This window comes from Heterodontus francisci, chromosome 1, assembly GCF_036365525.1.
Source record: "Heterodontus francisci isolate sHetFra1 chromosome 1, sHetFra1.hap1, whole genome shotgun sequence".
Classification (NCBI taxonomy): domain Eukaryota; kingdom Metazoa; phylum Chordata; class Chondrichthyes; order Heterodontiformes; family Heterodontidae; genus Heterodontus; species Heterodontus francisci.
Window position 1 is genome coordinate 74,348,456 of NC_090371.1, and position 25,037 is coordinate 74,373,492.

Sequence of the window (25,037 nt, forward strand, 5' to 3'; positions counted from 1 at the left end):
GGAGAATATCACAGCTGTACTGCGGGAGGACACCTCGGAGGGGTCATGCAGCGAGGCAATATGGGTGGAGCTCAGGAATAGGAAGGGTGCAGTCACGATGTTGGGGGTTTACTACAGGCCTCCCAACAGCCAGCGGGAGGAAGAGGAGCAGATATGTAGACAGATTTTGGAAAGCTGTAAAGGTAACAGGGTTGTAGTGGTGGGTGATTTTAACTTCCCCTATATTGACTGGGACTCACTTAGTGCTAGGGGCTTCGATGGGGCAGAATTTGTAAGGAGCATCCAGGAGGGCTTCTTGAAACAATACGTAGATAGTCCAACTAGGGATGGGGCCGTACTGGACCTGGTATTGGGGAATGAATCCGGCCAGGTGGTCGAAGTTTCAGTAGGGGAGCATTTAGGGAACAGTGACCATAATTCCATAAATTTTAAGGTACTTGTGGATAAGGATAAGAGTGGTCCTCGGGTGAAGGTGCTAAATTGGGGGAAGGCTAATTATAACAATACTAGGCAGGAACTGAAGAATTTAGATTGGGGGCGGCTGTTTGAGGGTAAATCAACATCTGACATGTGGGAATCTTTCAAACGTCAGTTGATTCGAATCCAAGACCAGCATGTTCCTGTGAGGAAGAAGGATAAGTTTGGCAAGTTTCGGGAACCTTGGATAACGCGGGATATTGTGAGCCTCGTCAAAAAGAAAAAGGAAGCATTCGTAAGGGCTGGAAGGCTAGGAACAGACGAATCCCTTGAGGAATATAAAGACAGTAGGAAGGAACTTAAGCAAGGAGTCAGGAGGGCTAAAAGGGGTCATGAAAAGTCATTGGCAAACAGGATTAAGGAGAATCCCAAGGCTTTTTATACGTATATAAAGAGCAAGAGGGTAACCAGGGAAAGGGTTGGCCCACTCAAGGACAGAGAAGGGAATCTATGTGTGGAGCCAGAGGAAATGGGCGAGGTACTAAATGAGTACTTTGCATCAGTATTCACCAAGGAAAGGACTTGGTGGATGGTGAGCCTGGGGAAGGGAGTGTAGATAGTCTCAGTCATCTCATTATCAAAAAGGAGGTGGTGTTGGGTGTCTTGCAAAGCATTAAGGTAGATAAGTCCCCAGGGCCTGATGGGATCTATCCCAGAATACTGAGGGAGGCAAGGGAAGAAATTGCTGGGGCCTTGACAGAAATCTTTGCATCCTCATTAGCTACAGGTGAGGTCCCAGAGGACTGGAGAATAGCCAATGTTGTTCCTTTGTTTAAGAAGGGTAGCAAGGATAATCCAGGAAATTATTGGCCGGTGAGCCTTACGTCAGTGGTAGGGTAATTATTAGAGAGGATTCTTCGGAACAGGATTTACTCCTATTTGGAAACAAATGGACTTATTAGCGAGAGGCAGCATGGTTTTGTGAAAGGGAGGTCGTGTCTCACTAATCTGATTGAGCTTTTTGAGGAAGTGACAAAGATGATTGATGAAGGAAGGGCAGTGGATGTTATCTATATGGACTTCAGTAAAGCCTTTGACAAGGTCCCTCATGGCAGACTGATACAAAAGGTGAAGTCACACGGGATCAGAGGGGAGCTGGCAAGATGGATACAGAACTGGCTCGGTCACAGAAGACAGAGGGTAGCATTGGAAGGGTGCTTTTCTGAATGGAGGGATGTGACTGGTCGTGTTCTGCAGGGATCAGTGCTGGGACCTTTGCTGTTTGTAGTATATATAAATGACTTGGAGGAAAATGTAGCTGGTCTGATTAGTAAGTTTGCGGACGACACAAAGGTTGGTGGAGTTGCGGACAGTGATGAGGATTGTCAGAGGACATAGCAGGATATAGATCGGTTGGAGACCTGGGCGGAGAAATGGCAGATGGAGTTTAATTCGGACAAATGTGAGGTAATGCATTTTGGAAGGTCTAATGCAGGTGGGAAGTATACAGTAAATGGCAGAACCCTTAGGAGTATTGACAGGCAGAGAGATCTGGGCGTACAGGTCTACAGGTCACAAAGTGGCAACGCAGGTGGATGAGGTAGTCAAGAAGGCATACGGCATGCTTGCCTTCATCGGTCGGGGCATAGAGTATAAAAATAGGCAAGTCCTGTTGCAGCTGTACAGAACCTTAGTTAGGCCACACTTAGAATATTGCGTGCAATTCTGGTCGCCACACTACCAGAAGGACGTGGAGGCTTTGGAGAGGGTACAGAAGAGGTTTACCAGGATGTTGCCTGGTCTGGAGGGCATTAGCTATGAGGAGAGGTTGGATAAACTCGGATTGTTTTCACTGGAACGACGGAGGTGGAGGGGCGACATGATAGAGGTTTACAAAGTTATGAGTGGCATGGAGAGTGGATAGTCAGAAGCTTTTTCCCAGGGTGTAAAGGTCAGTTACTAGGGGACATAGGTTTAAGGTGAGAGGGGCAAAGTTCAGAGGGGATGTGTGAGGCAAGTTCTTTACACAGAGGGTGGTGAGTGCCTGGAACTTGTTGCCGGGGGAGGTGGTGGAAGCAGGTACAATAGAGATGTTTAAGAGGCATCTTGACAAATACATGAATAGGATGGGAATAGAGGGATACGGACCCCGGAAGTGCAGAAGGTTTTAGTTTAGGCAGGCATCAAGATCGGCGCAGGCTTGGAGGGCCGAATGGCCTGTTCCTGTGCTGTACCGTTCTTTGTTCTTGTTTGTTCTTTGTACAATCTTTACCACCAAGCGTAAATTATAGACATAGCAAACCATTTGCAGTACCAGTCACTTCCATATATAAAACTCCTTTCTAATAATAAAATTCAAAAACTGTGCTTAAAAGTACTCACCCAAGACAATTTTCAACTTTGGTTGGGAAAGGAAACTATGCCATGCATTGCCTCATAGCTACAGCCTTGCCCTATTTCACAGGCTCATCTTCATACTGCTCATCTCATCCAAGTCAGAGTCAGCATCAGCAATATAATAAAAGCAAAATACTGTGGATGCTGGAAATCTGAAACAAAAACAAGAAATGCTGGAATCACTCAGCAGGTCTGGCAGCATCTGTAGAAAGAGAAGCAGAGTTAACGTTTCGGGTCAGTGACCCTTCTTTGGAACTGACAAATATTAGAAAAGTCACAGATTATAAACAAGTGAGGTGGGGGTGGGGCAAGAGATAACAAAGGAGAAGATGCAGATTGGACCAGGCCACATAGCTGACCAAAAGGTCACGGAGCAAAGGCAAACAATATGTTAATGGTGTGTTGAAAGACAAAGCATTAGTACAGATTAGGTGTAAATACACTGAATATTGAACAGCAGCAAGTGCAAACCTAAAAAAAAACCTGAAAAAAAAACAGTGGGTAAGCAAACTGAACAAACTAAGATGAAATGAAATAAATGCAAAATAAATTGTAAAAAATGTAAAAAAGAATGTAAAAAAGGAAGAAAAAATAATTAAAAATGAAAGTAAAATGGGGGGCTGTCATGCTCTGAAATTATTGAACTCAATGTTCAGTCCGGCAGACTGTAGTGTGCCTAATCGGTAAATGAGATGCTGTTCCTCGAGCTTGCGTTGATGTTCACTGGAACACTGCAGCAATCCCAGGACAGAGATGTGAGCATGAGAGCAGGGGGGAGTGTTGAAATGGCAAGCAACCGGAAGCTCAGGGTCCTGCTTGCGGACTAAGCGGAGATGTTCCGCAAAGCAGTCACCCAGTCTGCGCTTGGTCTCCCCAATGTAGAGGAGACCACACTGTGAGTAGCGAATCCAGTATACTTCTTTCTTTCTTTTGGGCCTCCTTATCTCGAGAGACAATGGATACGCGCCTGGAGGTGGTCAGTGGTTTGTGAAGCAGCGCCTGGAGTGGCTATAAAGGCCAATTCTGGAGTGACAGGCTCTTCCACAGGTGCTGCAGAGAAATTTGTTTGTCGGGGCTGTTGCACAGTTGGCTCTCCCCTTGCTCCTCTGTCTTTTTTCCTGCCAACTACTAAGTCTCTTCGACTCGGCACAATTTAGCCCTGTCTTTATGGCTGCCTACATTGAAAGAAGTACAAGTAAATCGCTGCTTCACCTGAAAGGAGTGTTTGGGGCCTGGGATAGTGAGGAGAGAGGAGGTAAATGGGCAGGTATTACACCTCCTGCGATTGCAGGGGAAGGTGCCATGGGAAGGGGACGAGGTAGTGGGGGTAATGGAGGAGTGGACCAGGGTGTCGCGGAGGGAACGATCCCTTCGGAATGCTGACAGGGGAAGGGAGGGGAAGATGCGACTGGTAGTGGCATCACGCTGGAGGTGGCGAAAATGGCGGAGGATGATCCTTTGGATATGGAGGCTGGTGGGATGAAAAGTGAGGACAAGGGGAACCCTGTCACGGTTCTGGGAGGGAGGGGAAGGGGTGAGGGTAGAGGTGCGGGGAATGGGTCGGACACGGTTGAGGGCCCTGTCAACAACAGTGGGGGGAAAACCTCGGTTGAGGAAAAAGGAGGTCATATCAGAAGCACCGTCATGGAAGGTAGCATCATCGGAGCAGATGCGTCGGAGACGGAGAAACTGGGAGAATGGAATGGAGTCCTGAGTGATGCTGAGTGATTCCAGCATTTCTTGTTTTTGTTTCAGCATCAGCAATGTTCAGTGATCAATTTGCTCTTTTTGCTTTTCTAGTAGTCTCCTTTTATCACGTCTCTCTTGAAGTTCAGTTCCATGGCCTATGGCCACTTTTTGTGCTAAGTTCAGACAGAAAGTGCCGGCAGGTTGCTCAAGTATGGAGTACGTCAGGCCTGAGCCTGATCCGGTCCTCTTCCAACCATCAGACTGGATAGCAATCAGAGTTCCCTTGTCAAATTTTCCCTTCCCTCGCCTGGAACAATCGGTAGCACTACAGTTGAAGACCCAAACCCATTAAAATTAATTTCTCCCTCCCATTTCCCATCAGATTTTTACAAAATAAAATTTAAAAAACAGTGCTGTTGGGGAACGAGAACGGTGTATCATCTTAATAATTCAAGTAAACAAGGTTCTCATCAGTATATATCTATTATTTTCAATTGACCTGTTCAATAATTTTGAAATGATATTAATCCTTCAGGGAGGTTATGTTACAATCTTCAATCACAAGAAGCACATGACAATTGTTTTAAGAAAAAGTCCCCATGAGCTCCACAGTACATGGGAATGATAGGGAGGCAGTGTTCAGGTGACAGCTCTAAGCCCTTCAGGCTTCAAAAATCAATCTAATCCAAACTTTCAAATAAGTTGCAATTTATTAGTAACTTCCTTCCTATTCACAACAGAATCAACATAATGCAACAGTGCAAAACCTCAAGATACAGCAACAAATTCAAGGAAACTAACATTTCATGTAAAACACAAGAACACAAGAAACAGGAGCAGGAGTAGACCATATGGCCCATCGAGCCTGCTCCACCGTTCAATACGATCGTGGCTGATATTGGGCTTCAACTCTACTTTCCCTCCCGCTCGCCATATCCCTTGATTCCCTGAGACACCAGAAATCTGGCTATCCCAGCCTCAAATGTATTCAACAGAGCATCCACAACCCTATGGGGTAGAGAATTGCAAAGATTCGCAAACCTTTGAGTGAAGTAATTTCTCATCTCAGTCCTAAATGATCAGCCCCTTATCCTGAGACTGTGCCCCCGTGTTTTGGATTCCCCTACCAGTGGAAACAATGGGCTGAATTTTACGCCACCCCAGCAGGTCGGATGGTGGCGTAGGGGAGGATGGGGCGGCGTAAAATTAAGCAGGAGGCTCCAGGAGGCCTACCCCGACCCGCTCCCGCCTCTGGTCATCTTTACGGCGGTCGGGCGGGGAAAACGGCCCGCCCGCCCGAGGCCAATCAAGGCCCTTAAGTGGCCACTTAAGGGCCCTCGCCCGCCTTACCCATGGAAAGCGGGCGTGCTGGGGACTTGAAAGGCCGCCCAGCTATAGCTGCCGGCCTTTCCACACGCTGGGGGGGGTGGGCCATGGCAGTCGGGCACAGAGTGTCCGATTGAGGTATGTTCGAAGTTTCACCATCACTGGCCACTCTTGCAACACACTTCATGACCCCCACAATCCCAAGTGCTTCTTTTTCTAGACAATAATGAGGTAAACAACAATGATAACAAGGGATAGTAATTGAGAATCCTAACTCAGCACATCAACTACTGGAATACATCACATGCTAGCACATGAATTTTTGTTCTCTTCAATTGAACTTGGTCTTTTATTGGAGATTTGTCCTTTGAACTTATGAGTGGCATGGGCAGAGTGGATAGTCAGAAGCTTTTTCCCATGGTGGAAGAGTCAGTTACTGGGGTATATAGCTTTAAGGTGCGAGGGGCAAAGTTTAGAGGGGTTGTGCGAGGCAAGTTTTTTTTTTAAACCACAGAGGGTGGTGAGTTTCTGGAACTTGCTGCCGGGGGAGGTGGTGGAAGCAGGTACAATAGCGACATTTAAGAGGCATCTTGACAAACACATGAACAGGACGGGAATAGAGGGATACAGATCCCGGAAGTGCAGAAGGTTTTAGTTTATACAGACAGCAAGATCAGCGCTGGCTTGGAGGGCCGAACGGCCTGTTCCTGTGTTGTCCTGTTCTTTGTATCGGTAACTGGGTAAACATTTAAATACATGTTGTGATCCGTGGAGAAGGGGAAATAGAAAAACAGTGTACTCCTCCTGCCTTGGTCGTAACATCAAATGCAGCCTTGACAGCAAGAGCAGTCACTATAATTTCACCTCTGGACATTGGCTCTTTTGTCCATGTTTGGCAGAATCCAAACTGAGTAATGGTGAGCAGATTGTTGCTGATTAAGTGGCACTTGATAGCACTGTCAACCTTCCACCACTTTGCTGAATGACAGCAGTCTGATGGAGTGGTAATTGGCCAGATTGCATTTGTCCTGTTTTTTGTGGACAGAACATACTTTGTCGGATAGATGCCTATGTTTTAATTGTTTTGGAATAGCTTGGCTGGAGGTACGGCTAGTTCTGGAGCCCAAATCTTCAGCACTACAGCCAGGATGTTGTCACAGCCCATAGCCTTTGCTGTAAATAGAGCACCCAGCCGCTCCTATGTTTCTTGATGTCACGTGACATGATTTGATTTGGCTGAAAACTGGCTTCTGTAATGATGGGGGCCTCAGAAGGAGGCGGAAATAGATCATCCACTTGGCACTCTGGCTGAAGATGGTTGCAAATGCTTCAGACGTCTTTTGCACTGATACACTGGGCTTCGCCATCATTGAGAATGGGGATATTCATGGAGCTTCCTCCCTTAGCTGTTTAATTGTTCACCATTTAGTACTAGATGTGGTAGGACTGCAGAGCTTTGATCTGATTCACTGGTTGTGTGATGGCTTCCGCTGTTTCGTATGCAAATGGTCCTGTGTTGTAGCTTTACCACATTGATACCTCATTTCTAGATATACCTAGTGCTGCTCCTAACATGCCCTTCCCCACCCTTCATTGAACCAGCGTTGGTCCCCTGACTTGATGGTAATGGTAGAGTGAGGGAGATGCCAGGCCATATAGTTAGATTATAGCGAAATATAACTCTGCTGCTGACAGCCCACAGAACCTCATGGATGCCTAGTTTTGAGCTGCTAGATCAGTTTTGAATCTATCCCATTTGGCATGGTGGTAGTGCCACACAACACAATGGAGAGTGCCCTCAGTGTGAAGATAGGATTTCGACTCCACAAGGACTGTGAGGTGGTCACTCCTACCATATTATGATTGACAGATGCATCTGCAACAGGTCGATTGGTGAAGACAAGTTCAAGTTGCTTTTTCCATTGTGTCGATTCCCTCACCAGCTGCCACAGGCCTTGTCTGACAGCTATGCCCTTCAGGACTCAGACGGCTCAATTAGTGGTACTACCAAGCCACTGTTGGTGATGGACATTCGTCAGCAATACCAACCATTTAACTTAACTCTGCCAGATGGGGAAGCAGGAGTGGACACAGAAATAGAAGAGCTTTATAACTGTTTTTAAATGCTATCCTTTCTTCAACTGGTATACAGACAAACATTGACAGAAAAAAACTTGAGGAAGAATGGCTGGATAGAGCCAAAACCAGAGATGAGAGATGTTTATCTGCTATCCTTTCTTCACCTGGTGTAATGACAGACATTGGCAGAGATGGAGAAGAAAAACAGGCAAAAATGGATGAATGGACAGAGACACAGGGCAGAGATGCATGGACAGAGAGGAAAAAAAAAATTAAAAAATTGCATAAGATTGCCTCTCAAGTCTACAACAGGTGAAGGGACATGGAGAAGATGGACAGAAAAAGCAACATGAGGGAAATATATCAAATAAAAGATAGGTACACAACACTTCACAGAGGGACAAGTACATCAAGCAGTCATCATCTTAAAGAGACACTTCAGATGTGCAGAGCAATATTACAGATAGGGTGCAGAGAGTGAGGGACAGCTGATAGTAAAAGATCATAGGAGAGAATAACTTTCCAGAAGTAAAATTCATAACAAATACATACTCAGAGCGCTTAGATCAACAGATCAGTTATCAGGGACAGACACCAAAAAATATCAGGAATATTACACCCAGAAATTAACACTTAGAGAAATGGGTGCAAAAGAAATCAAGAACGAGAGGATGAGATATGCAGGCAACAAAGAGACTGACTGTCAGATACAGGGGTGCAGAGGATTCACTGATCAAACCACAGGAAATTTTTATATTTACAGTAGAAATTTTAAGTGCCTTTCCCCTTAGTTTCAAACGTTTACCTGTATCGCTATAAACAATTGATATGTACATAGCTCCCCAACTTCCAGTCTCCTTATAAGCAGGGGTTGGCAACATGTCCATACACAGACAGCAGTGTCCATGGTTAAACATTTTGGGGTGCGTGAATGGCAATTTCACGGATGAGAAATTTTCCATTGACTTCTTCAGACTGGCTTTTTAAAAAACCGTCAGCTTCACAGCTGATTGGTGCTGAAGCAGAACAGCGCTTTTGAACTTAGAACAGTTTTGTGACGGGTTGAGTTTTTAAAAAAAGTCCAGCAGAAAACCATGAAGCTGTCCAAAGTTCAAAAGCATTGTTCCCGCTCTCAGCAACGGTCAGAGAGAGGGCGGGGGCGGACGACAAAAATGCACATTTGTTGCTGTTTTGAATAATAAGATAAATTTTTCATGCCTTTATCTTTCCGAAATTGTCTCACCCGTTCCCTATGAAAGACAAAAATTTAATGTGGGCCCCCACACAAAATGGTTGGACACCCCTGCTCCAAGCCTTAAACCTTGTATTTTAAAATAACTTAGCAGCTTGGTTATTTTAAAACACAAGTTTAAAGGCCTGTGTTATGTAACCTTATTTTAAAATAACAAAAGTCAATTAAGGAATGTCTCGATTTCTACGCTCTGGCACGCATTACTTTCACTTGGGACACAAGCTCAGTGACATGTTGAAGTTACTGGACTTAAATTTCTAAATAAATGTCACAATTCCGCTGCTATCCATTTGGAATCACATTGTCCTGAACTCGTATTGGGAGGAAAACAGGCAAGAAAATCCAAGGACTCTCCAGAAGTCAGCACTGTATGTTCCTCATGAATACAAGAGTACAGTTGAGTGGGGCTGAGTGATATTGGCGAGAACAGAATGCTGTTGATCCATATATAGTTAGTAAATACAAAGTAATGGATAGCTTTAATACACCTTAATCTATGATGAACTGTCTACAATCCCTGAACAAATTCCATGCTGCATGTGCAGTTTTAAAAACTGGCGGGGAAGACATAGTAAAAATTTATTATGTTTCAATGACCATGTTAGAAAGAGTCATTGACTTTTTTTGCTGTGAATTGGAATAGACTGAGATATACACATAGTGAATTTAAGAGAATCGTCTTATAGGAGGAACTGAAGGGTGCTCCTTATTTGTAATTGTGTTTATCTAATTTTGTCACCAGCTTTGGTGAGCAAATTACCTTTTGTCTAAGAGAGAATCTGTTGTTTCTGTATTTCAGAATCCAGGAGCTAGTTTAATAGCCTGTCAAGTTGAATAAACTAGTCTTGACTACCTACCGTTAATTTTTGTCTCTTCCTATCGCAGTCTGCATTTCTGTCTTACATGACTCTACTGAAGTACTATCTGCTCCATCCATAAAATTCTCCTGATTTGGAGATCACTGCCCTTGTGTTGGCTGCCTGTCTTCAGACACGTATTACAAGCAGGTGGCGAAGTTGCATAAGCATTGTCCCCGGGTTAAATTGTCTTGTGAAAACAGCACTGAGAGAAATCGTCCATCTTCCTATTGTTGATTTTTCTACTGCCTCACCTCAATAACCACAAGAACAACCCTCTCCTTGAGTTTTCTGGTTTATTGTATGAATTTGCACTCCTGACAGAGTGTGAATCCACAGGTGTTATCCGATAAGGTCCGTCTATCACCTCGTGACAGTGTAGCTAGCTCTATTCTGGCAACAAAAGTCATTTGCATTGCATACTATTTTGATTGATAACTAGCTAATACAGTTGTGCTGCTCTCCATTGATGATTGCACGCTTAGCTACTTTATTAATAGGGAGAAATGTGTTTTAAATGGGGCTGTTTTGATGGCATTAGATTGGCTGTACACTTTATACACAGATTAACTGTCCCCATGTCCTGAGTTAATAATTTTGTCAAATGTCTGTGGTGCAACATGTCGTTGCCCATCCATACTGAGAAGCTGCAGAGAGCTGGCTGGCTGGCCTCTCTGAAGATCTCAGTTTGTTTGATTCAAACACATTAAAAGGACTCTTATCCATTCCTTCATTTTTATTCCTCTTGACCAGATGATAAGACGGAATATAAATTCATTACTGCTAGCCTCATTCATAAATAAGAGGCTTTCAATTTCATAACTGAACCAGTCACAAGTCTGTACACTCTTCTTCTTTGGCCTCCTTGTCTCAAGAGACAATGGGTAAGCGCCTGGAGGTGGTCAGTGGTTTGCGAAGCAGCGCCTGGAGTGGCTATCAAGGCCAATTCTAGAGTGACAGACTCTTCCACAGGTGCTGCAGATAAAATTGGTTGTCGGCGCGGTTACACACTTGGCTCTCTCCTAGCGCTTCTGTCTTTTTTCCTGCCAACTGCTAAGTTTCTTCAACTCGCCACACTTGAGCCCCGCCTTTACGGCTGCCCGCCAGCTCTGGCGATCACTGGCAACTGACTCCCACAACTTGTGATCAATGTCACAGGACTTCATGTCACGTTTGCAGACATCTTTAAAGTGGAGACAAGGATGGCCGGTGGGTCTGATACCAGTGACGAGCTCGCTGTGTCCTTGGGGATCCTGCAACCTTCCATGCGGCTCCCATGGCCAAGCCAGATCAAGCGCCGCTGGCTCAGTAGGGTGCATATGCTGGGGATGTTGGCCGCTTCAAGGACTTCTGTGTTGGAGATACGGTCCTGCCACCTGATGCCAAGGATTCTCCAGAGGCAGCGAAGATGGAATGAATTAAGATGTCGCTCTTGGCTGACATACATTGTCCAGACCTCGCTGCCATAGAGCAAGGTACTGAGGACACAGGCTTGATACACTCGGACTTTTGTGTTCCGCGTCAGCGCACCATTTTCCCACACTCTCTTGGCCAGTCTGGACATAACAGTGGAAGCCTTTCCCATGCGCTTGTTGATTTCTTCATCGAAAGACAGGTTACTGGTGATAGTTGAGCCCAGGTAGGTGAACTCTTGGACCATTTCCAGAGCATGGTCGCCAATATTGATGGATGGAGCATTTCTGACGTCCTGTCCCATGATGTTCGTTTTCTTGAGACTGATGATTAGGCCAAATTTGTTGCAGGCAGCCGCAATCCTGTCGATAAGTCTCTGCAGACACTCTTCAGTGCGAGATGTTAATGCAGCATCGTCAGCAAAGAGGAGTTCCCTGATGAGGACCTTCCATACTTTGGTCTTCGCTCTAAGACGGGCAAGGTTGAACAACCTGCCACCTGATCTTGGGTGGAGGAAAATTCCTTTTTCTGAAGACTTGAATGCATATGAGAGCAGCAGGGAGAAGATGATCCCAAACAGTGTAGGTGCGAGAACACAGCCCTGTTTCACGACACTCAGGATCGGAAAGGGGTCTGATGAGGCGCTGCTATGCTGAATTGTGCCTTTCATATTGTCATGAGGTGATGATACTTAGTAACTTTGGTGGACATCTGATCTTTTCTACTAGTCTGAAGAGACCACATCTGCTGACGAGGTCAAAGGCTTTGGTGAGATCAATGAAAGCAACGTAGAGGGGCATCTGTTGTTCATGGCATTTCTCCTGTAGCTGGCGAAGAGAGAACAGCATGTCAATGGTGGATCTCTCTGCTCGAAAGCCACACTGTGCCTCAGGGTAGACACGCTCAGCCAGCTTCTGGAGCCTGTTTAAAGCGACTCTAGTGAAGATTTTCCCCACTAGACTGAGCAGAAAGATTCCACGGTAGCTGTTGCAGTCACCCTTGTTCTTAGAGGGTGATGATATTGGCATCGCGCATGTCCTGTGGTACTGTTCCCTCATCCTAGCACAGGCAAAGCAGTTCGTCGAGTGCTGAAAGTATAGCAGGCTTGGCACTCTTGATTATTTCAGGGGTAATGCCGTCCTTCCCAGGGACTTTTCCGCTGGCTAGAGAATCAATGGCATCACTGAGTTCTGATTTTGTTGGCTGTTCGTCCAGCTCATCCATGACTGGCAAAGACTGGGCTGCATTGAGGGCGGTATCAATGACAACATTTTCCCTGGAGTACACTTCTAGGTAGTGCTCCACCCAGTTGGTCAGTGATAGTGTCCCCTGATTTAGATTTGAGGGTGGGGGGGGGGGGGGGGGGGGGTGCGCGATCTTCTTGATGGTTGGCCCAAAAAGCTCTCTTAATACCATCATACATTCCTCTGATGTTTCCAGTGTCAGAGGCCAGCTGAATATGACTGCATAGGTGTTGCCAGTAGTCATTTGCGCAGCACCTGGCTGTGTAGCGCTTCTGGCTGCTTTAAGTGCTACGGCTGTTAACTCGCTGGGGGCTTTCTTGTCGTTCAGCAGTGCGATGCCCTTCGCGGCTATGACAGGTTCCAGCTCTTCAAAGTGAGATTGAAACCAGTCCGCATTCTGCTTCACACGTTTGCCATAGGTGGTCATTGCTGAGTCATGGATGGCGTCTCTGATGTGGTCCCATTTGGTCTCTGCATCCCCTGTAGGAGTGTTTTGAAGGGCCTTTTTAAGTGAGTTTAGAAAGTTATCTAACAGCTGGTGTTGATGCGCGGGCAGCCCTTCTGCTTGGAGTGATGCAGCTTCTTTGGTTTGAGTCTAACCTTGTTGCACACCAGGGAGTGGTCGGTGTCGCAGTCCGCACTGTGGAAGCTGTGTGTGATTTAAACGCTGTTTAAAGAGGCTCGCCTTGTGACGATGAGGTCCAGCTGGTGCCAACGACGTGATCTTCGGTGCCTCCAAGAAACCTGGTAACAGGGTTTAGCATGAAAGAACGAGTTGGTGATGCAGAAGTTAAGACAGGTACACACTCAAGCAGTCTCTGTCCATTCTCATTCATCCTTCCAATGCCATAGCGCCCAAGGCAGGAGGGCCATGAGTCATGGTCGGCCCCAACTCTGGCATTAAAGTCCCCTTGCAGGAACAAATGTTCGGTATTGGGGATGCTAATAACGATATTATGGAGTTCCTCATAGAACTGGTCTTTTGCTTCAGGTGGGGAGCAGAGTGTTGGAGCATAGATGCTGAGTACTGGACCAGAGGCGGTAAGCAGTCGGATGGACAGTATGCGTTCCGAGCCATTTGAGGGTGGCTCTATCATGCTGAGCGAAGAGTTTTTGATGGCGAAGTCCACTTCATGCTGTCTTGGTTCTTCAGGATCCCTACCCTACCAGAAAAAGGTGTAGTCTTGCTCTCTTCGAGATCCGCTCGCAGGGAGACGTGTCTCCCGAAGTGCTGCAATGTCCACGTTGAGTCCACTGAGCTCGGTGTTAATGATGGCAGTCTTCTGAGAATCGTTGATTTGTGGAAGGTCATCCAACAGGCCAGGACACATAGTTCTGACGTTCCAGCTTGCAAAACGAACGGCTGGTACCTTCTTTCCTTTTTTTGTCGTGCTGTTTGGTGCAGTGTTGCAGTCCACTTTTAAGGCAATGACCCTGAGCTCCAAGCACCCATTGAAGCAGGTGGACTGTGGTGGGGCAGAAGCTTACTGACCGGGGACTGCCCGGTTTGAGGTGGGCGGTAGCTGTCCAGTGAGATGCGATGACCTCTCCCACCGATAAAGGCAACCCATGGCGCCCAATCTCTACGCCAATTGAGCTGGACTTATAACTCGTAACTGCTGCCTTCTGTGTTGTTTTGGTCGCTGTGAGGCGACTATGGAGTGACCTCTCCATGGCGCATGCCTGGGCAGATGTATGGAGGTTGTGAGTTGCCCAAGCGTCAAAACCCCCCTCTCAGCCTTCCTGGTGGGGTCCAAAGGAGCGCAGAGCACGATTTTTGGCACCGGTATGGCTGCAGGAACTGCCGGAAACATGCCAACGGTGACACATGACCACCTACGGGGTTCCGCTCCGGATTTTCTGCTTGGGTTTACTCCCTTAGCCTTGGTCTCTCCCGAGACGCCCACAAGGCAGTGGGGTTGTTAGGGCCCCTGCTCAGGGATAGGTGGATGTCGGTGGGAGGAGGTGGGGGGAGAGGGGGGAGGGGGGGAGGGGGGGAGGAGGGGAGGAGGGGAAGGGGTGCGGTGGGAAGGGGTGGAGGGGAAGATGGTGCGAGGGGGGTGAGCTGGGAGGGGGGTGCGAGGGGGGGGAGGTGGGAAGGGGGTGCGGGGGTGGAGGAAGGGGGTGCAGGTAATAATACATTTCATCAGCTCCAACCATTGTCCTCTAGTGATCTGAATGCTGGTGGGGTACCTTCATTAATTGGTAAGTAGCAATGCACTTAAGAAAGGACCTCATCAGGTAAAATCGAGCTCTCGGTGAACCTGTTCACTTCCATATGCATCCTCTTAGTCAACAAGTGGATCGCGACCCTGGCGAGCAGGCCAGCTCACAGCCTCCTCAATATCAGCGTCCCCCAGTGTACAGCATGGAAGGAGACCTTGCCTTTGTTGTACCCGACTTCGTTCAGGTACTCTTGATGCGGCTCGTAGCGCATCTGCAGCGCAATGTCCGCGAATTCCTGCTGGTACTGGCGCACGAAGCTGTCGCCCACCTCCCGGAGGGTGCGGTGAGCTTTCTTAGGGGCGACAGAGGCTCGTTCACGAACACCTACTTAACCCGCCTTCCCTCGCTGCACGCCTGTACACTGTATATTTGAAAATTGTGTAAGTCTGCCTCTTAAGCCTGTTAACAGAGACAAGAACAACAAACTTCCCAACATATTTAACAAAATAGGTCAAGTCAGTGGATGGATTTGTAAAATCTCATATGTTGTGTCCAATTTAAACTGACAACTAGCAAAAGAAAAGAAAACTGCTTCATCTTTTTCATGGCCACCCCCAAATGTGGATTCCAAGAAACCCTTAGCCTTCCCTGTGTCACAAAGCGTCCCCAGCAGCTCAAGGTGAAATCTAAAACTCAAGGATAAAATGGTTGGCAACAATTGCTGCACAAGCAGTCACCCGAGATACATAGATCATACAACCTGTCTCACATTACGCAGGTACCGCACATCATAGAGTAAACAATTTTCTCTTTAAATTTATTACATGTAACACAATTTAGCAATTTAATCCCTCAAATATAATTTTAGACCAACTGAGTCTTAAAAGACTGATCTCTCACCCAGGCGAAACTCCACACTAAACTGACCATCATACCCGAGTGTTTGAGCAGTTCTTAATATTGAATAGCTCGAATTAAGTAAATTAATATAAAAGTACAGAACAGATAAGAAGCTAAAAATCTCACGGCTCGACTGACTCTTGACACTGTACCAATCTTGGTGTTGAAAACTCATCTCACAAGTAAACAAATTTTCTACATTTTTTAATCTACATAATAGCCCAACTGGCCTCAGGGCTGGGGGGGGTGCGGGTGAAAAATCAGCCAATCCCAAACTTTTTAATTTCACCATCTACCTAATTAACTCACCGATTACTCGTCGAAATCAGCCCACAAGTAACTCATCAACAAAACAATTTAATAGTTCATAATATTGAACAGCTAAAATAATAAAACTTTCACACAATATTGTAAATAAATAAAATTTCAATACTTATCCTACATTCAAATGGTTCTACACACTCCAATGGTCTCTCCACCGGGTGCTATTAGAACGACAGAGCATTCATTGTCTTTTCTAATTCTACTTCTCCACAGGTCACAACATATATTTTTTAAATGTTTACCCAGTTACCGATGCAGTCAATCACATACTATATTCTTCATCCCAGAATAAAATTCACTAATCCGGTTTCTTTAACACCAGAGGGTAGGCGGTGGGGTAGTGGTATTATCACTGTACCAGTAACCCAGAGACCCAGGGTATTTCTCTGGGGACATGGGTTCGAATCCCACCACAGCAGAAGGTGGAATTTGAATTTAATTAATAAATCTGCAATTAAAAGCTAGTCTAATGATGGCCATGAAACCATTGTCGATTGCTGTAAAAACCCATCTGGTTCACAAATGTCCTTTCGGGAAGGAAATCTGCTGTCCTTAACTGGCCTACATGTAACTCCAGACCCACAGCAATGTGGTTAACTCTTACATGCCCTCTGAAATGGCCGAACAAGCCACTCCATTGTACCTAACTGCTGCAAAGTCAATAAAAAGGAATGCAACCGGACGGACCACCTGGCATCGACCTAGGCACCAGAAACGACAACGGCAAACCCAGCCCTGTCGACCCTGCAAAGTCCTCCTTACTAACATCTGGGGGCTTGTGCCAAAGTTGGGAGAGCTGTCCCACAGACTAGTCAAGCAGCAGCCTGACATAGTCATACTCAAAGAATCATACCTTACAGACAATGTCCCAGACACTGGCATCCCCATCCCCGGGTATGTCCTGTCCCACCGGCAGGACAGACCCACCAGAGGTGGTGGCACAGTGGTATACAGTAGGGAGGGAGTTGCCCTGGGAGTCCTCAACATCGACTCCGGACCCCATGAAGTCTCATGGCATCAGGTCAAACATGGACAAGGTAACTTCCTACTGATTACCAACTACCGCCCTCCCTCAGCTGATGACTCAGTACTCCTCCATGTTGAACACCACTTGGAGGAAGCACTGAGGGTGGCAAGGGCACAAAATGTACTCTGGGTGCGGGACTTCAATGTCCATCACCAAGAGTGGCTCGGTAGCACCACTACTGACCGAGCCCTAAAGGACATAGCTGCTAGACTGGGTCTGCGGCAGGTGGTGGGGGAACCAATCCGAGGGAAAAACATACTTGACCTCGTCCTCACCAATCTGCCTGCCGCAGATGGATCTGTCCATGACAGTATTGGTAGGAGTGACCACCGCACAGTCCTTGCGGAGACGAAGTCCTGCCTTCACATTGAGGATACCGTTCATTGTGTTGTGCGGCACTATCATGCTAAATGGGATAGATTTCGAACAGATCTAACAATGCAAAACTGGGCATCCATGAGGCGCTGTGGGCCATCAGCAGCAGCAGAATTGTACTCAACCACAATCTGTAACCTCATGGCCCGGCATATCCCCCACTCTACCATTACCATCAAGCCAGGAGACCAGCCTTGGTTCATTGAAGAGTGCAGGAGGGCATGCCAGGAGCAGCACCAGGCATACCTCAAAATGAGGTGTCAACCTGGTGAAGCTACAACCCAGGACTACTTGCATGCCAAACTGCGTAAGCAGCATGCGATAGACAGAGCTAAGCGACCCCATAACCAATGGATCAGATCTAAACTCTGCAGTCCTGCCACATCCAGCCGTGAATGGTGTAGGACAATTAAACAACTAACTGGAGGAGGTGGCTCCACAAATATCGCCATCTTCCATGATGGGGGAGCCCAGCACATCAGTGCGAAAGATAGGGCTGAAGCATTTGCAACAATCTGCAGCCAGAAGTGCCAAGTTGATGATCCATCTCGGCCTCCACCTGAAGTCCCCAGCATCACAGATGCCAAACTTCAGCCAATTCGATTCACTCTGCGTGATATCAAGAAACGACTGAAGGCACTGGGTACTGCAAAAGCTATGGGCCCTGACAATATTCCGGCAATCGTACTGAAGACCTGTGCTCCAGAACTTGCCGCCCCCTTAGCCAAGCTGTTCCAGTGCAGCTACAACACTGGCATCTACCCTGCAATGTGGAAAATTGCCCAGGTATGTCCTGTACACAAAAAGCAGGACAAGTCCAACCCAGCCAATTACCGCCCCATCAGCCGACTCTCAATCATCAGTAAAGTGATGGAAGGTGTCATCAACAGTGCCATCAAGCGGCACTTACTTAGCAATAACCTGCTCAGTGACGCTCAGTTTGGGTTCCGCCAGGGCCACTCAGCTCCTGACCTCGCTACAGCCTTGGTTCAAATATGGACAAAAGAGCTGAACTCAAGAGGTGAGGTGAGAGTGACTGCCCTTGACATCAAGGCAGCATTTGACCAAGTATGGCATCAAGGAGCCCTAGCAAAACGGAGGTCAATGGGAATCAGGGGGAAAACCCTCCGCTGGCTGGAGTCATACCTAGCACAAAGGAAGATGGTTGTGGTTGTTGGAGGTCAATCATCTGAGCTCCAGGACATCACTGCAGGAGTTCCTCAGGGTAGTGTCCTTGGCCCAACCATCTTCAGCTGCTTCATCAATGACCTTCCTTCAATCATAAGGTCAGAAGTGGGGATGTTAGCTGATGATTGCACAATGTTCAGCACCATTCCTGACTCCTCAGATACTGAAGCAGTCCGTGTAGAAATGCAGCAAGACCTGGACAATATCCAGGCTTGGGCTGATAAGTGGCAAGTAACATTTACGCCACACAAGTGCCAGGCATTGACCATCTCCAACAAGAGAGAATCTAACCATCTCCCCTTGACATTCAATGGCATTACCATTGCTGAATCCACCACTATCAACATCCTAGGGACTACCATTGACCAGAAACTGAACTGGAGTAGCCATATAAATACCATGGCTACAAGAGCAGGTCAGAGGCTAGGAATCCTGAGGCGAGTAACTCACCTCCTGTCTCCCCAAAGCCTGTCCACCATCTACAAGGCACAAGTTAGGAGCGTGATGGAATACTCTCCACTTGCCTGGATGGGTGCAGCTCCAACAACACTCAAGAAGCTTGGCACCATCCAGGACAAGGTAGCCCGCTTGATTGGCACCCCATCTCCAAACATTCACTCCCTTCACCACCGTCGCATAGTGGCAGCAGTTTGTACCATCTACAAGATGCACTGCAGCAATGCACCAAGGCTCCTTAGACAGCACCTTCCAAACCCGCGACCTCTACCAACTAGAAGGACAAGGGCAGCAAATACATGGGAACACCACCACCTGCAAGTTCCCCTCCAAGTCACACACCATCCTGACTTGGAACTATATCGCCGTTCCTTCACTGTCGCTGGGACAAAATCCTGGAACTCCCTTCCTAACAGCACTGTGGGTGTACTACCCCACATGGACTGCAGTGGTTCAAGAAGGCAGCTCACCACCACCTTCTCAAGGGCAATTAGGGATGGGCAATAAATACTGACCTGGCCAGCGACGCCTACATCCCATGAATAAATTTTTAAAAATTATCAGTTTATTCTAAAACAAGGCTTAATCAGTTATGAGGCAATGCATTAACACACAGATTGAAATATGAAAGTTCCCCTTTTTAAATTCCCCACACACAAACTCACACACACTCTGAAAAAATACAGAAATTCTCTCTGCAGATGTCAGTTACAAAAAAAAGACAAAAAAGAATACATTGGCCAAATACTTGCTAATTCTTGAAGAGAAAAAAAGATATGGAAAGATGTCAGTTGTCCCAAATACGCATAGAAGCTGTCACTAGGATCTTTCTAGAGCGGTTCATTTCAGGCGATGTTGAGGATCAGTTTGGCAGGCTTTCCAGTAGAGATGTGGCATCAGGAGTTTCTGGCAGGATTTTCAGGAGGAATTCAGCACCAGTTTCTCTATTTCTTACACTTGATTCTCAGGAAGTTCTCAAAGATAGGGAAGTGAGTGAGCAGATGGTGGCTGCTTTTCTCCAACTGTCTTCAAAACAGTTCACACCACAACACAAAACAAAAAACAATCTCTCAAGAGTCAAGCCTCCTGACTGCTATAAATCTTGACCTGTCACTTCTCTGTAAACATCTTCCCCATGTCACCAAGGTTTTTGTTGTTTATTGCTTAAAGCACATGACTTCCAGCAAGGCTGTTTTTAAACAATATCTCAGTGCCCTTTCAATGAACTGTCAACAACAAAGCAAAGTCCAGCTTCTACAAAATCTTCAGCCTTCCAATGAATCCAGCTCCACAATTTAAATATAATTCCTCAAAAACATATACCTAACAAAAAATATAGAAGCACTTTCATAACATATGTGACACTACAGGATGTGGTCAGATTTGCTGATACGAAATGGAGAGGGGCCGTGAAATCAGAAGCAGCAGCTGGAATTTAGTGCAGACCAGTATAAAGTACAGCGCAGAAGGAGGAAAAATACATGACATACTAGTCCCAAAATGGTTTTCAAGTAGCTGAAAGAGACCTAGGAGTCTTAGTAAACTGTAAACATTAAATCAATGCAGAGCAGCAATCAATAAGGCCAACAGTACATAGAAAAACATAATCAAAACAAAATAGTCAGAGGAAGTTCTGACCAAATTGTACAGTGCTTTGGTCAGATTGCAACTTTGTGTCCATTTCTGCTTGCTGAGTCTCAAGAGACATTCGAGCAGTGAAGCAGTGCAGAGAAGGACCACAAGGCTGATCCCTAGGATTAGGGGACAGAGTTAAAGATGAGAAATATGGGCTTTTCAGCCTGACAAAGAGCTGGAGAAGAAATATTAGAGATATAGAAGATAGGTGCCAAAAGCAAGTTCAGAATATTACTGTTTAAGCAAGGCACATTTTTTTAAAATTAAAATTTAAAACTAAATTACACAATGGATGAAGGGAGACAATTCAAACTAATAAAAGGAAAAATTAAGATCAGGAAAAAATTTTCACACCAGGATCAATATATTGAATAAGCTTCCAGACAAGACAGTGGTAAAAACCCTGGATTCAATTCAATACTGCAAATTGCAGCTGTAGGATCATTCTGGATGGAGAAGTTAAGAAGGGCCGAACAGTCTTCCTACTTTGTAGTTATCTTGTGATTATAACAGATCTTCTACTCTCAATCCCAGGAAGCCATTATACTCACTAATTATAAATAAACAACTTTAACTTATATACCATTTTTAATTTAGAAAAACATCCCAAGAATAATCAGACAAAAAATGAATGCCAAAGGAGACATTAGGTGGGGTGACCAAATGATTGGTCAAATCAGTGAATTTAAAGCAGGTGGAACGGCTGTGAAGTTTCGGTATTCCAGAACACGAGGCCCAGATGGTTGAAGGCACGACGGCTGATGATGGAGAAAAGGGAGGCATGCCAGAATCAGAGGAATAGAGTGTTTCAGGGAGGCATTGTAGGGCAGGAATAGATTACAGTAAGAAAGGGGTGAATAAAGGAAGACTTGCATTCATAAAGCACTTTTCACAACCACAGGACATCCCAGAGCTTTATGGCCAATCAAGTACTTTTGTAATGCAGTTACTGTTAGAATGTAGAAAATGCAGCAATCGATTTGTGCACAGCAAGCTCCCACAAACAGCAGTCTGATAATGACCAGATAATCTGTTTATGTGATGTTGATTGAGGGATAAATATTGGCCAGGGCACTGGGGATAACTCTCCTGATCTTCTTCGAAATAGTGCCATAGGCTATTTTACATCTGCGCATGGTGAGGCCAATTTAAACATGAGATTTTAAATCCAAGATGCTGGAGGACCAGTAACCAATGTAGCGCAGGGGTTGATAGCTGAGTGGAATTTGGTAAAAAGCAGCAGAGTTTTTAAATGAGATAAATTTAATGGAGGGTGCAAATGGGTGGCAAGATCATTTGAATAGTTAAGTTCAGAAGTGACAAATGCACGGATGAGGGTTTCTGCTGCAGACGAGCTAGGACAGTGGAACGGATGGAGGTGCAAGCAGAGGAAGGCAACATTACAGAGGTGAGTTCTGATGAAAGGTCACAGTCCTGAAACATTACCTCTGTTCCTCTCTCCACAGATGCTGCCAGACCTGCTGAGCATTTCCAGCATTTCTGTTTTTATTTCAGATTTCCAGCATCTGCAGTAATTTGCTTTTATTATTAGAGGTAGAAGTAGGTGATCTTTGTGATGGAGGGGATATAGATCAGAAGCTCAGCTCAGGATCAAATAAGATGCTGAGATTAACAGCCCAAGACAATGGCTGGACAGGGGATGCAATCACTGGTGAGAGTACAGATTTTGTGAAGGGTGGGGTGGGCATGAAGATGATGGTATTGATAGGTGAACGTAACCAAGCAAGGGCAGTGCCACCAAGCTGGACAATGGAGAGGATCTGAAGGTGGTTAAGAATGCTTATGGAACCCTTTCCTTTATTAGTTGAGGTACAGAATATAAGAGCAGGAAGGTTACGCTGGAACTGTATAACTCATTGGTTAGGCCACAACTTGAGTACTGTGTGCAGTTCTGGTCACCTCATTGCAGAAAGGATGTAATTGTACCAGAGAGGGTACAGAGGAGATTTACGACAATGTTGCCAGAACTGGAAAAATGCAGCTATGAGGCAAGATTGGATAGGCTGGGGTTGTTCTCCTTGGAACAGAGAAGGCTGTGCGGAGATCTGATTGAAATGAACAACATTTTGAGGGGCCTGGATAGAGTGGAGGTGAAGGGTCTATTCACCTTAGCAAAGAGGTCAGTGACTAGGGAACCATAGATTTAAAGTGATTGGCAGAAAAATTAGAGGGGAGATGAGAACAAACTTTTTCACCCAAAGGGTGATGGCAGTCTGGAATTCACTGCCTGAAAGGGCAGAAACCCTCAACTCATTCAGAAGGAGTCTGGATTTGCATCTCAAGTGCCATAATCTGCAGGGCTACAGAGCAAATGCTGGAAAGTGGGATTAGAATGGGTGGATTGTTTTTCGGCTGACTCAGACACAATGGGCTAAGTGGCCTCTTTCTGGGCCTTAAACTTTCTATGATTCCATGAAGGAGGATGTTATGGTTGACCATGCCAAAAGCTGCAGAGGTGTTGAGGAGGAATAGTGATCCAAGGGCACAAAGAGGATCGACCACAAAGGCCATAAGTAATAATGGCGCAGTGTGGAGTACGTATATATATTTTGTATTTTAACTTTTCTGATCTGTAACATTACAGTACTGCGTACAGGATTACAACGATATAGATCAGAAAAGTTCAAAGTCTATCTGATTAAACTGTTCATTTATATAACAAAAATGCTTGAACATGTTAGCAATGAACTACTGGAAAGACCTGGCAAATTGAAAACTCACGGAAAAATATATAGCTTATATATATATATATATATATATATACACACACACACTTCATTTTTTAATGGTGACCTAGGAAGAAGTCACGAATTTAAAACCAAAGAGTAACTGATTTTAGCAAGGCTGATCCCCAGAATCCTACACCAATTCTCTCGAAATAAAAAAAATACTCACCTCCAACATCAAGCTAACAGGTTGCGTACTGATAGCATCTCCTGAAATAATGAATAATTATCAAACCCCAACTTTTTTTTTAGTATTAGAACCACGAAAATATTTCAACTGCACAGAGAGGGAGAGGAATTAATGAGAATAACCTGTTGGTATCGCTGTAACCAGCTGGTAGTTAAAACTTAACAAGGACAACAGCCTACGGCCTCGCTGTTTATATTTAATTAGCCCTCATACAGAAAGCTAACACGGCGATACCATGAAGTAAGAGAGTCCTTCACTCCTGTCCTTGCTTACCCGGTGACAAACATAGTCTCCAAATCAACCGTACCGCCATCAATCAACAGAGTGTCTATGATACCTTTGCCGTGTTAGCCAATGAGGTGAAAGTAGGGCGGGACTTCCCGCTACCGGGACGACCAACCGAATTTACGGCCAAGGTGATTTTACGGCAGCCGTCAGTGAATTACAATGCACCCTGGGAACTGTAGTTCAAACGGCAGCTGCTTTATTTGCATGTTTAAAGCTGCAGTGCTGAAAGCATGTGTTATCTGAGCTTTTTTTTCCTGCCTGTTTAAAGATTTTGTTTAGAGAGAAAGTTTGTTTATTGTCTTACATATAACTGAGCGTGGCAGAGTGTACAATTTACTTATTTTTCATTTTTTGCTTTCCTACAGACCTGTTCATTATTCTGCCATTAGCACTCTTTCTGGACTCATGCTTTGCCTTTCCCTGCAACTATTTAGCACCCCATTTGCATTCTGTTCCATGACATCTGTCATTTAACCTCTCCACCCTCCATCCTATCACAGCTCTTCCTTCTTGTTCGTCTTCCCTCCTCCCCTCTCTCACTTGCTCAAACACTGTTACATTTCTAACTTTTGCCAGTTCTGATGAAGGGTTGTAAACCTGAAATGCTAACTCTATTTCTAAATTGTGGCGAGTCGAAGAGACTTAGTAGTTGGCAGGAAAAAAGACAGAGGCGCAAGGGGAGAGCCAACTGTGCAACAGCCCCGACAAACAAATTTCTCTGCAGCACCTGTGGAAGAGCCTGTCACTCCAGAATTGGCCTTGATAGCCACTCCAGGCGCTGCTTCACAAACCACTGACCACCTCCAGGCACATATCCATTGTCTCTCGAGATAAGGAGGCTCAAAGAAAAAAAAATTTCTCTCTCCATAGATGCTGCCAGACCTGCTGAGTATTTCCGGCATTGAGGATGGGGATACTTGTGTAGCTGTTGTTTAATTGTCCACCACCATTCACGACTGGATGTGGCAGGACTGCAGAGCTCAGGTGTGAACTGTTTATTGTGGGATCACCTGTCTATTGCATGCTCCTTCCGTTGTTTGGCATGCAGGTAGTCCTGTGTTGTATCT

At 45.7% G+C, this 25,037-nt stretch overlaps 1 protein-coding gene across 7 annotated transcripts in view; it reads right to left on the bottom strand.

Moving 5' to 3' along the window:
- Positions 1 to 24,027, bottom strand: part of myorg (myogenesis regulating glycosidase) — a 65,306-nt gene extending 41,279 nt beyond the window's left edge. Inside the window, exons 1-2 of one of the 7 annotated variants that reach the window (XM_068031854.1) lie at positions 23,956 to 24,027; positions 2,800 to 2,966 (exon numbers count right to left, since the gene is read on the bottom strand). The gene's annotated coding sequence lies outside the window, so the exon portion shown is untranslated. The other 6 variants (XM_068031864.1, XM_068031846.1, XM_068031873.1 and 3 more) reach the window with 6 other exon arrangements.
- Positions 24,028 to 25,037: the final 1,010 nt, after the last annotated feature.